Source organism: Dendropsophus ebraccatus, chromosome 12 (genome assembly GCF_027789765.1).
Source record: "Dendropsophus ebraccatus isolate aDenEbr1 chromosome 12, aDenEbr1.pat, whole genome shotgun sequence".
NCBI lineage: Eukaryota > Metazoa > Chordata > Amphibia > Anura > Hylidae > Dendropsophus > Dendropsophus ebraccatus.
Window position 1 is genome coordinate 40,581,482 of NC_091465.1, and position 12,470 is coordinate 40,593,951.

A 12,470-nucleotide genomic window follows, 5' to 3' on the forward strand; every position below is an offset into this window, starting at 1 on the left:
CCTTTCTTGCTCTTATGCTCCCCATGCACAGCTGCAAACCTATGCGTTCTGTCTTTCAAGCCTCAAGGTGCACTGCCATTGTCTTCATAGCTTAAGCCCCTATTACACGGCACTGTCAGCGCTCACTTGCTCCTCATTCCCCGCTTGCTGCCAGAGCCATTACATGCATCGCTGGATCAACCAGGTAGCCCGTACCAGATAGCAGCGGTCTACTGCCGCCACTCCTATTCCGAGGAACGGCAGCAGCATATCACTGCTATATTGGCCGTTTTTCTTTCAACATGTTGAAAGACAAACGACTGCAACGATCAGCTGACGGCTGATCGTTGCCATGTATTGCACAAGATGATTATCGGCCGATATGGCTGATAATCATTTTGTGTAATAAGGCCTTTAGATATTCTAATTCTCATTAATTTATTTGCCCTGCTGTGCCACCTTATAACTAGATCGCTCCATGTCAAAACCTGTTTTGCATATCCTCATCCAACTTCGTACTCAGGGCCAGAGCCCATTGTCATGCTGCGTATGAAATATAAAGTAATTGCCCCAAAATGATATAAAGTTATTACGACCAAATATTAGGGCCAAACCAAGATCAGTAGATAGATACACTGTGCACACTCAATAAACAAACCCTGAGATGTTACATGATTGACACCACTCACATGTATCATCACAAATAAAGGGGAAGTCTGCCTTTAGGGGCTAAACTCAATTAATCTTCACTAAACTGTGAGGGATACATGTAAAAGGTCCAACAGCTCCAACATTTATTTATATGGGTGGTCTCGAAATTTTCTAAAGAAGGAAATTGCTGCATTTGTAACAAATGTAACATTTCATTTAGTTTAGAACATTGTGAATTTTCCATTTTAGGATTTAGTTGGCATGCTTCAGTATTGTTATTCCCCAGGAAAAATCCCCTAAAAGTTCCTCTCCTGAGGATCTCATTACATTTTTCAGACAATTATGAAACTGCAAGTTTTTGCTGTTTATATCCCGCAGGAAAACCATCATCAGGTTCCATAGAAAGTGGATAGGAAATACCAAACTATGGTATCATACATGCAGATAATTCTCACACATCCATGAGATAGCTTTGCAGCAAAAAGTATTGAAAACTATAAGATAAAAAGATTAATAAGTATTATGGTTACAGAACAATAGTATACCATAAAGTAAAAGAATAGGTGTCTCCACAGACGGTGACATCTAACAATTTTCACGACGGAGGTCTTTTTCATCTAAAGTATTAGTTTTCACTATATAGCAGCCACCACCCATCATATCCTCTTCATAGAAACCAAGTATTGTATCATTGCAGTCTACAATATGGTCACAAGTCTTAATGTTACATACAACATCATGGAAGGAAACAAGACAATGAGCAAACTCCCTTCAGACAGTTCTAGAATGTATGAAGTGGAGTAATCAGGATCTTTGTTCTCAAAATTGCTGAGGAGTGAGTTTTCTTCAGAAGAAGCTTAAAGAAAGGAGCGAGGGAATCCATTGTCCATATAATCATGACATGGCGCTGGTGAGATGTGAGAGAACTCTCAGTCAAGGGGGAAAATCATTCACTAAATGTAATCAAATGGACACTTATTTATGGTTTATATACAGGAAAAAATCTATAGGATTTATCAGACAGTTAAACTGTGTGCACACATCACACAGCACAGAATAGACACTGGCAACCAAAAAAAAAAAAAAAAAGAATGCTGGAGCCTGTTTTTTACAATATCGGTTGGCCAACAGATTACCATGTAGATTTACGCTTTAGTAGTGAAGTGAAGCTAAGTTTTGTGAAAACAATGAACAAACAGTGAGTTTTAAAATGTATAGATTTGTGAGCTGATTCTATTAGGATTCATGCCTTAATCCTGACAGACTTTTCAATGTGTGAATGTAGCCTAAAGTTTAATTTAAATGGTCACCATTATCTTAAAAACTAATTTCAATTTGATAAGGAGAGGCCTATGTGGTCTGTTCCACTCTCTGTTGTTAGGCTCTGTTTGTCTCTAGTAACAGACAGACCAAGACAGAACACAGGGAGTGGTGTTTAGCTATTTCAATGGGCAAGGGATAGACAGAGAGCAAGCCTGGACTGTATACCTGCAACCTGTGAGCCTGTCACCATCCACCAGAAGATCATTACTGTAAATCAATGCTTCCTTTATTTCAAAAGCAGTAGTAGTTCAGTGCATAGTGTAACCCCTCCCTTGCTGTGTTACATCTTGCAAAGCTAGCACATCAGTAACCCCTTCTCTCCCCATATCCTATTTATAGCAATGTACTGTAAATCATCTGCCAACACATTTTCAGCTTGTGCATCACTGTGTCATGGCAAATCAGTAAGGGGATGGTGCTGTATGGTTATTGGCCAGATGAGCAAGGAAAAGAAATAACCTTTATAAGTACTATTAGGAAACATCTCCAGTCTTGGAGCCTGAAATGGAGAGCAAGAGAAACAGCAGTGGGAGGGCTCAGAAAAAGCAGCAAGAGCACTAATATTATCTTGTCAGGTACATTTTATGGCAATGGCCAACCAGAAATGTGTGCTGTAAGATCCCAATGTTGCACTGCTATAATAGCATAATATCACTTATGATAGTAGTGTTGTGGTATAGTGGGATCACAGTGCAATCATATTCACTACCATTAGTTGCAAAAAATGTTATGTATTTAACCTTTTTAAACGCTAAAGGCCCTATTACAAGAAGCGATATCAGCCGTACTCTGCTGGTAATCCCTTAGTTTAATAAAAGACAACGATCAGCCAACATTCAAGATGTGGCCTGATCGTTGTCTTTCAACATGTTAAAACAACAATGGCGCCAATAGCAGCGTTCTGCTGCTGTCAGTCCGTGCAATATCTTCTATGGGCTGCTCGGACGATCTAGCCATCACCCGGGCAGCCCCCTCGCTGCTCCCTGGGCCTTCCCCCCGGCTCTAACCCAATTACGCAAGTAATAGGGCTGGCAGCGGGGCTAGTTTGCTCCTCTTAATAGCCCCGTGTAATAGGGGCTTTAGGTCAGTGTGATATTGTGATCTTCTCTCTCGTGACCGCAAGTTGCTACACAACCCTAACTTTTAATCAGGAGAAAAAGAGCAACTGGTGCAATAGCACTGGGCCCAGTAGGTAATGGGGGCCCCACACCAACTAGGACAACAACTAGACTGTGTAACACCACAGCCAAAAGTGCTCGATTTGTATTACGATCCAGGCATCTTTTGGGTAACACATATAATACTTTATTTGAGTTCTAAAAGGGAACGGCCAAACAATACAATGAGCGACAGATGGGAAAGGCAACAGTATTACAAGTGGAAGAATGATAAGCCTGGCTGCTGCATTTAGCGTAGACTGGAATGGACGTTTGATGAGAGGAAGATGGATCAGTGGTGAGTAGTGTTTTCCTTGGAGTGTTCCTCTAATAATAACATTTTATTATATAATTTATTTAATCCTGTATGTTTCATAGAACATAATTGAACTCTGCGTTGTTCCTGGTGTATGCGGCTGCTAAAAGGGTCTGTGCATAGTGATAAAATGGAGCTTAGTGTTGAGTGCAATCCATCATCCAAAAAAGATACATATGAATGAGTAATTTCAAGCGGACATGTCTGTAAAAACTGGGAGTGCTGACCTGAAGTGCGTGGATGACAACATTTCCCTAAAGCTGACAAGATGACTGAGGTGCAACACGTGCATCCAGCACAGATGCTATATAACCTGCCTAAAGATCCTGTGATCTCCTGGGTGAGGGGCTAAGTGAATGTCACAGCTGTTCAGGCCATTTATCTGCACAAAGGAAAAGACAAAAGGACGTCAGGATCTGGTAACATTATCTGAGACGCTCAAAGAAACAAGATAGGGCGGACAGCTTGCAAAATATTACTTCTTCCAGAAGCACCTAATGGCCCCTTGGGTAACGCAGACTCGGGGTCCCATATGGGCTGTTAATCAATTCCTATGGAGATAGAGAGAAGGTATGTTCTGTATGCAACCACAATTGAAGTAGACAGAGAGAACCTGTTACTTCTTATTCACACTTCTTCACAGTTCTTACTTCCATCCCCGACCTTAGAAAATGACTGTTCAGATGATGCAACCAATATTCTGAAATATTCGCAACATTTACTGAATACGTTTTGAACAAATTACTTTTATGCACAATTTTTCAGCATTCAATGGATATCAAGTGTTTTATTAGTCCTTTTGTTTTATATACACCAAGAGGATTTTGGGTAAGGTAGGATTTTTTTTGTGTTACATTTGTACCGTGCATTTTTTTTCTTTTGTTGTTAGTTGTTTAGAGAAGCTATTGGGAAGATGGCCACAAACCCTATGAAAACTCACCAAACTAAAATGCTGTATATACAGGGTGGTCCAAAAGTAGGTGGACAGTATGTGTAATAGGGTTATGAAGCGGGAGATTTATCAAACATGGTGTAAAGCGAAACTGGCTCAGTTGCCCCTAGCAACCAATCAGATTCCACCTTTCATTTTCCAAAGAGTCTATGAGGAATGAAAGGTGAAATCTGATTGGTTGCTAGGGGCAACTGAGCCAGTTTCACTTTACTCCATGTTTGATAAATTTCTCCCTTCATACCCTATTACACATACTGTCCACCTACCTTTGGACCGCCCTGTATAAACACCATGTGACCTTAAAAATTAACTAAACTGTTTAAAAAAGAAATTTGGGATTTTGACAAAAAAATCTAAAAAAAAAAATTGTGTCCTTGATGAGGAACAGCAACTTTTCCTGCTTGAATTTGTATGAAGGGCTGTAAATCATAAAAATAATGAATAATAATATATATCCTTGATCATTACAGATCACACAAGGTGGCAACAATGTGGTTCATGAAGAACATGCACCAAAATCTGCACCATACTACATTGTTGGTAAGGTGAATCTGCACCATCAACCCCCCCCCCATACCCCCACCCCTATTATAAGCAAACAAGAGAAAAATAGCCCAAGGCTACAAGTTTCTTTTGTTCTGCAGAGATAGCAGGAGGATCAACAAGCCAGGCTGTCCTGTTACTAGAACCTGCATTAGTCTTAGGAATAAAGGGTTATCTAAATGCTGCTTATTCTTGTGAAACAATACTCATTTAGCTGAGGCTATGTCCCCACCTAATTTTTTTTCTTTTCTTTTTTTTTTGCCTATTTTGGGCTGCAGTATAGCTAAAAAATGTCAAATTTTAGTGTTGTGTTCAGATTACGTTGAAAAACACAATGGATCATGGATAACACATAGTATGGGAGCGTTATCAAGCTAGTCTATAGTTTTATAGTAAGATTCTGTTCTATGCCCATGGAAACCAATTATAGCTCATAGAAATCACAAGAATCACATGACTTGAATTTAGAAAAATAGTGGTGAAAAAAATGACACATAAAATACATATACTGTACATTATTTTGGGAAAATGCCACAAAGATGGCAACATGAAAGATGAAGAAAATGGCCGTTTTTGTGACCTTAGTTCAGACCTTATGTCCTTCAGATAATGACCATAATTTTCCCATTGAAGTCAATGTTTCCTAGTGCCACAAATAGTGGAACTCTGAATGTTCCAAAGGGTTTTGTGCCAGAATTCTGGGTAAATATAGGACATGTCCTATATTTTCCAGAGCTATTTTCTTTCACGGACACCCTTCAGGAAAAACCCCTATGGGTCCGGAAAACAGTCTCAGTTTTAGGAAAAATGCTGACCAAAATGAGAACAAAATACTGAGCAAAATACTGTGTATGAACCTGAGAAGAGCGTGTGAACGTAGCCCAACTCTTTTTTTTTCAGTGGAGAGAGGAGACACATGCACAACCTCCTTACTGCTCATCCTCCGGCAGAGGTCTCAGCTGGTAAACACCCACCCATCACCCTTTTATGGCTCATCTAATTGGAAAATCCCTTTATACTCAGCGATGAGATATTTAAATGATGTCTGACTTGTGAAATATCAGAGAATGATCATTTCCTCCTCGGTAAGGCCATCAAATTGAGGTATTGCATGCTTAATTGCTGCAGCGTGTTAGAAGATTAGTATAATTACAATTATATACTGTATTTACATGTACATACATACATTAATCATTCCCCACATTCAACGGGAAGTACCATGGTAAAATGCCTGCATTCTATCATTTTTGTCTCACTGTTCACGGTGTAGGACTCATTCCTTGTAACTCGTGTTATAATTTTGGATACGCTGGGCACAAAAATGGGGTGGATATTACATTATTGTGTAGTAATGTCCATCATAAAGCAAAAAAAAAAGTATAGCCATAAGAAAAAGAATAAAACTGAACATTTAGGCCAGGGCTACAAAGCAATATGATATGGTTGTGTCGTGACCCATAATTTAAAGAGGCACTATAAAGCATGTTTGCAATTTACATTCATTATTATTATTTTCTTTAGTTATCATAGAAAACATGGCACTTCCTGTGTTTTTTTTTCTTCTTCCGAACAGTGTAAAAACAGGAAGTCCTGCGTTTTTTCCAGGTAATCTGCGCTGGCAGAGAAGGTGGTCATGTGGTTGATGGACACATTGAGCCGTGACACTCTGTCCTAGCTGGGATTTCATGGGGGGGGGGGGGATTTTTTCAAGACTTGTACGCTGGTCTTAAATTAGTTGCCGCCCCTTTTCCCCAACCAAATTAACTAAGAGGCGCACACCTCTTAGTGATTCCGACCAGTCGTGCGCCTGAACCTGCACCCGGCGTATCAAATCTACATCTGCTTCCAACAAGTGTAGATTTGGATTATAATTTATGCCACCCATCAGGCGAGCAGGGGATACGGCAGGTGTGCACCAGGGAAAAGGAACAAATTTAAGCCTACCCCCTGGCATATGACCCTGCCCTAACTTTCATAAATGTCACCCCATGTGGGCGCCCGGCCGGCTGAATTCACTAAGAGGAGTGTGCCTCTTAGTGTATCCTGCCAGGGAAAAGGGTCCGGAGCCTAATATAAGACCGGCATGCTTGTATGCTGGCCTTCGTAAAGTTTTCTATGTTTAAATAAATGTTATATATATATATATATATATATATATAGCTACTAGGTGTCTCCCTGCTTGTCAAAAAGGCTCCCTCCATGCTAATGTTTGGTCTTTTCTCTTTTTAAAAGTCCCTGTCTATTGTGCACTCAGAAACAGGGTGTGAGCATGAGCATGCAAAGCAGTGGGACTTTCTGAGTTTGGTCTCTTTTTTTGAACAGAGAAAACACAAAATATCGGCATGGAGGGAGCATGGACTGCAGTTTAGCCAAATGTATAATGTTGATGTAAACATAGAAATCTTTTTTTTTTTTAAAAGTGAAGAGTTTATTGCAACTGCGTGCAATGAGGTTATTGCAACTGCTTGCAATGAAAACACCTGTTGATTTCTTTAAAAAAGAATTGCAACAGTGTCTCTTTAAGGTTCCAATACACTTTGGACAAAAGACAACAGAACCCACAGTTTGGTCAACTGTCTAAAGTGCATGACGGCCTCCCGACTCTCCTCTGAAACATAATATCAAGGAAGAGAAGGGTTGGGCATGTTTGATTTTCAACCAGAGTTTTCTTGCAGCGGCTTACAATTTCTCTTTTCATAAAGATTTTGTGAATGTTCGACCATGCCACATGTTCTTTGGTATGGGAGATTGGGAGAGATAGTTGCTGTCTGTGGATGGATACCTGGCTTTGGTTTTTCCCTTGTTATTACATTGACTTAACATGGGCCACTTACTGTAATATGGTGGTTTTGGTGGTTTCCTTACAGGAGCCACCCCTTGGCTGCACCCTTCAGGGAGGGATATCTGGCTAGTCCTGTGTTTCGAGACTCTTTAATGAGGCTCCACTGGCTCTTTTTTTTTTATTTTAGCTTGGCTCATAAGTTTTCCAGCCTGGAAAAAAAATGCCCATGACCTTTAATTGTTATATGTCATCTATAGTACTACTGTCTTCTTATATGGCGTACCCATGATTTCTGCATGCCGGCCTGGTGCATCATATATTCATATGTATAAGGAGTAGACACACCACACATTATGGCCAGCTGCACAGGGTCTAGTGGATAAGAGAGGGCATCTGTTTCCTTAAAAGCAGCTACTATGTGATTGCATGTGGGTTACTGGGTTAATGTATTTCATGCTCACAATTACTGGTGGATTGTCAATGAGACATAAGGTGCTTGCTCTATGAAAGGAAGAAATGAAACACAACTCTCTAACTATGTAGACAAAGGCATCAAATCTTTATGTCCTCTCTTTTAAGGTCAACACATTGACGCTTTTTGGCCATCTGTTTTGTCCTTATTCGTAGCTAAAAACATACAATATGTATGAAGATATTCACTACAGTCTTTCCCATGATACTGTAACATGGTGACTGGGGCACTTTGTGTTTGTGTGTTCTTAATATGAACCGCTGTCTCTGCTCTTATTTAAATGTCTATGGACATGCTGATTTATAACATACTGTGGGAGGTCCATGTTTCAAAAGTTGTGCATATTATGAGGGGAATTTATCATTACAAACTCTTAAATAGAGAGGAGCGATGCAGCCGAAAATTAGTTTTGCATGTTTCACAAATTTTGGGTCAAATTTGTTAATATTCGCGAATGGAATCTTACCGAATTTCATTAAAACAGCCAAAACTATAGTAGCTACAATACTGGGAGTGTTACGGTAGGGTTAATTTGTTAAAGCATGTTGTAAAATTGTAAAAAATTGGAAAATCACAATTTAAAAAAAGTCAGTCAGTCTCTCCCTGCTCTGCTGTAACTACCTGCTGCCATCCTGCTCTTTTCTCCACACACAGCTGGCTGGCCACCTCCATTAACGAACCGCCTTATATAGAGGGGAAGGGGGTGGAGGTGCTGACATCACAGAGGGGCCTGCAGCTGATTGGACGGGTGCTAGGGATTATGGTTAATCCCTTTATCCCGCCAAGTGACAATCCAGACAGCATGTGCATTCGCTTCACAGATTGAAGCCAATCGATAGCTCGATTAGCATCCAATTTTGAATCACCGAATTCGCTTTACTCATCTCTAGTCTCAAAATGTAGAGTTTGACACACTGCAGCTACATGGCATTTACTATTCCTGTATACTGTTGGGTGACACTTTTTTAACCTCTACCAGTTCAATTTGTTTCCCCCCCTAAAAAAGTGGATGTGGTTAGAGGGATGTTTGTTTTCCTGATGAATTTGCTCATTTTAATAAATTACTTTGCAGTTTGCATCTGGGCATTTTATTACCAACGTACACCGAAATAGTAATGACATAAAAAATACACCTTGCACAATGCATTTGGCATGTTGGACAATCTGGACCTGTATGGACTTTTTAGGCATGAAGAAGAGAAAAGCAGATTTCTGAAATGTGTCGGCATTAGAGATGAGCAAATTTACTGTATTAAGAAAGTGAGGTGCTTCATTAGCTCGGCAGTCAGCTTATCGGTCTCTGTGTCACTTTGTGCTGCTCCGCTCCAGATGCCGTTCACACTACGTATATTTCAGTCAGTGGCTGCGTTCACACTACGTATATTTCAGTCAGTATATGTATATTTCAGTCAGTATATTTTAGTCAGTATTGCAACCAAAACCAGGAGTGGATTAAAAACACAGAAAGGATTTGTTCACACAATGGTGAAATTGAGTGGATGGCTGCCATATAACAGTAAATAACGGCCATTATTTCAATATAACAGCCATTGTTCTAAAATAACAGCACATATTTGCCATTAAATGATGGCCATCCACTCAATTTCAACATTGTGTGAACAGATCCGTTCTGTGTTTTTAATCCACTCCTGGTTTTGGTTGCAATACTGACTGAAATATACTGACTGAAATATACTGACTGAAATATACATATACTGACTGAAATATACGTAGTGTGACCGCAGCCACTGACTGAAATATACGTAGTGTGAATGCTGCCCCATACTGTAAACTCGCTTATCTCTAGTCGGCAGGTTGACCTTTTAAAAAAAGATATGCATTAAACATTTTCCTATGGAACTGTAGAGTTGTTTTTCTTTACTTTCTTGGTTACCATATCCTCAAGATCAAGAGGAAACAGTTCCATGCTCACATTTCTGCCATAGGAAATGTAGACGCCATTAAGAGGATGATGCAGAGCTGATCATACTCTGAGCGTGTTATCTGCTATGAACAAGGGGCACATATAATGTTCTTGCACAGGGTCCTTCTGCTCTTTGGGGCCACCTCCTGTATATATTCATGGCGGTGAGATTATTACAGACTTTGAATGAAGCACTCCTCTTCAATAAGCAGAGAAGGGGGAAGGTCTGTACCTTATGTGTTTGTTAAGGAGCTCAAGTTAATATGTGTATTTTTATGGCAGCACTAGTTTTGCTGCGCTGTAACATCATATGAATACGAATGTGAAGTTGAATATGAGAAATATAGTAAATATATTTTTATTTAGGCCTTGTAAGCACTTATGTCTTAATAAAAAGTTAAAAAGATGAAACTTTATTAGAAGATAGTGTGTTGATTGCGGGTTTAGCGTGCGCCTGTTTAGCATGTGTTTAAGAAAACTGCCAATATTTTTCACTTAACAACTTGGAATCTTCTTTTTATTCCTTGATAATGTGTGCTGGTAAGCATTTTAGAATCCAATTTGCTGCCTAGTAAATAGGCTGAGTGGTCATTTCTTGACTGAATATAATTATGCCATTTTTATTATTTGTTTACAAAAAAAATAAAAGAAGTCTATGTCGCCTTTTAGTGTCAGGTTACTTTATGCAGTAATGAATGGCTTGTATGTAAATCGCTTGGTCATGTGTGACTACAAGTTTTTTTTTTTAATTATTAATAAAAAGTGATATTTAAAGTGACAGGCCAGAGACGCAGACACAAGTGCTGAACTAAAATAATGGAGCTGTATGTCTCATAACTTGTTAAATGAGGTGAATGCTTCATGAATAATGGATGGAGATTGGCCGGAGAATGACATAAGCGATAAGACTTTTAATAATGAAAGAATAAGGAGTAAATGAAGAACCCCCTGACAGTACTGAGGTTGTGTCTTTATAGCCACTTACATTAAACTTGGCCATATAATTCAGAGAGCTCTCGATCAAACAGCTATTCCTCCTAAATACACTTTAAAAACAAGGTTGATTGGTCTGCGCAATGTTAAACCAGACATGTTAATAAAAAAAGAGGGGTGTATTAAATCCACGGTGAGGTAAGTTGGTAGAACCTCACACTCAGCAATTCTTACCAAAATCACTGTACCTGGATGATTTTGTCTTCATTACCTCACTCCTTGCACCTCCTCCCTCTTCTTGTCTAGCTCTTTGCAAACCAAGGAGGCCAGCTCCAGAGGCTGTAGAAAGAAAATGAGAAAGCAGGCCTGGAAAAACAATCTTTGCTGTATACAAGTTGAATGACAGCGCATGCAGCAGCAAGCTGTAGAGGGAGTAAGAGCAAAACTAAGCAAAACATTTAATAAAGACATTTGGAGAAATATGTAAACAAATATTAACTAGCCTTTAACCCTTTGAAGACCAGGCCCAAAATGACCCAGTGGACCGCGCAAATTTTGATCTTAGTGTTTCCGTTTTTCCCTCCTCCCCTCCTAAGAGCTCTAGCACTCTCAGTTTTTTATCTACAGGCCATGTAAGGGCTTATTTGTTACAGGAATAGTTGTACTTTGTAATGGCGTCATTCATTTTCCCATAACATGTATGATGGAATTCCAAATATATTATTTATGAAGATATAAATTGATGAAATCGCAAAAAAGAATGCAATATGGTAACGTTTGGGGGGTTCCTGTGTCTACGTTATGCACTATATGGTAACAGCGACATGACACTATTATTCTATAGGTCAGTCCGAACACAACCATATGCAGGTTTACACAGATTCTCTAATGTTATATATTTTTTTTAAATGAAATCCTTTTTTTTGGCAATTAATTATAAATAAAATGGGACTATTGTGACGCTTATAACGGTTTTATTTTTTCACCTACGGGGCTGTATGGGGTGTCATTTTTTCCGCCATGATCTCTAGTTTTTATTAATACCATATTTGTGAAGATCGGACGTTTTGATCACTTTTTATTAATTTTTTTATATATATAATGTAACATAAAATCGGTAATCTGCGCACTTTTTCCCCTCTTTTCGTGTACGCCGTTTACCGGTCACAATGACACTTGTTATATTTTAATAGATCGGACAATTACGCACGCTACGGTATATTATATGTTTATCTATTTATTTATTTTTATATGTTTTATTTATATAATGGGAAAGGGGGGTGATTTCAACTTTTATTGGGGGAGGGGTTTTGGGGTAGTGTATTAGTGTTTTTAACTTTTTTTTTTTTACACATTTGAAGTCCCTTTGGGGGACTTGTACATAGATTAGTTTGATTTTTACACTGATGAATGCTATGCCATAGGCACAGCATTGATC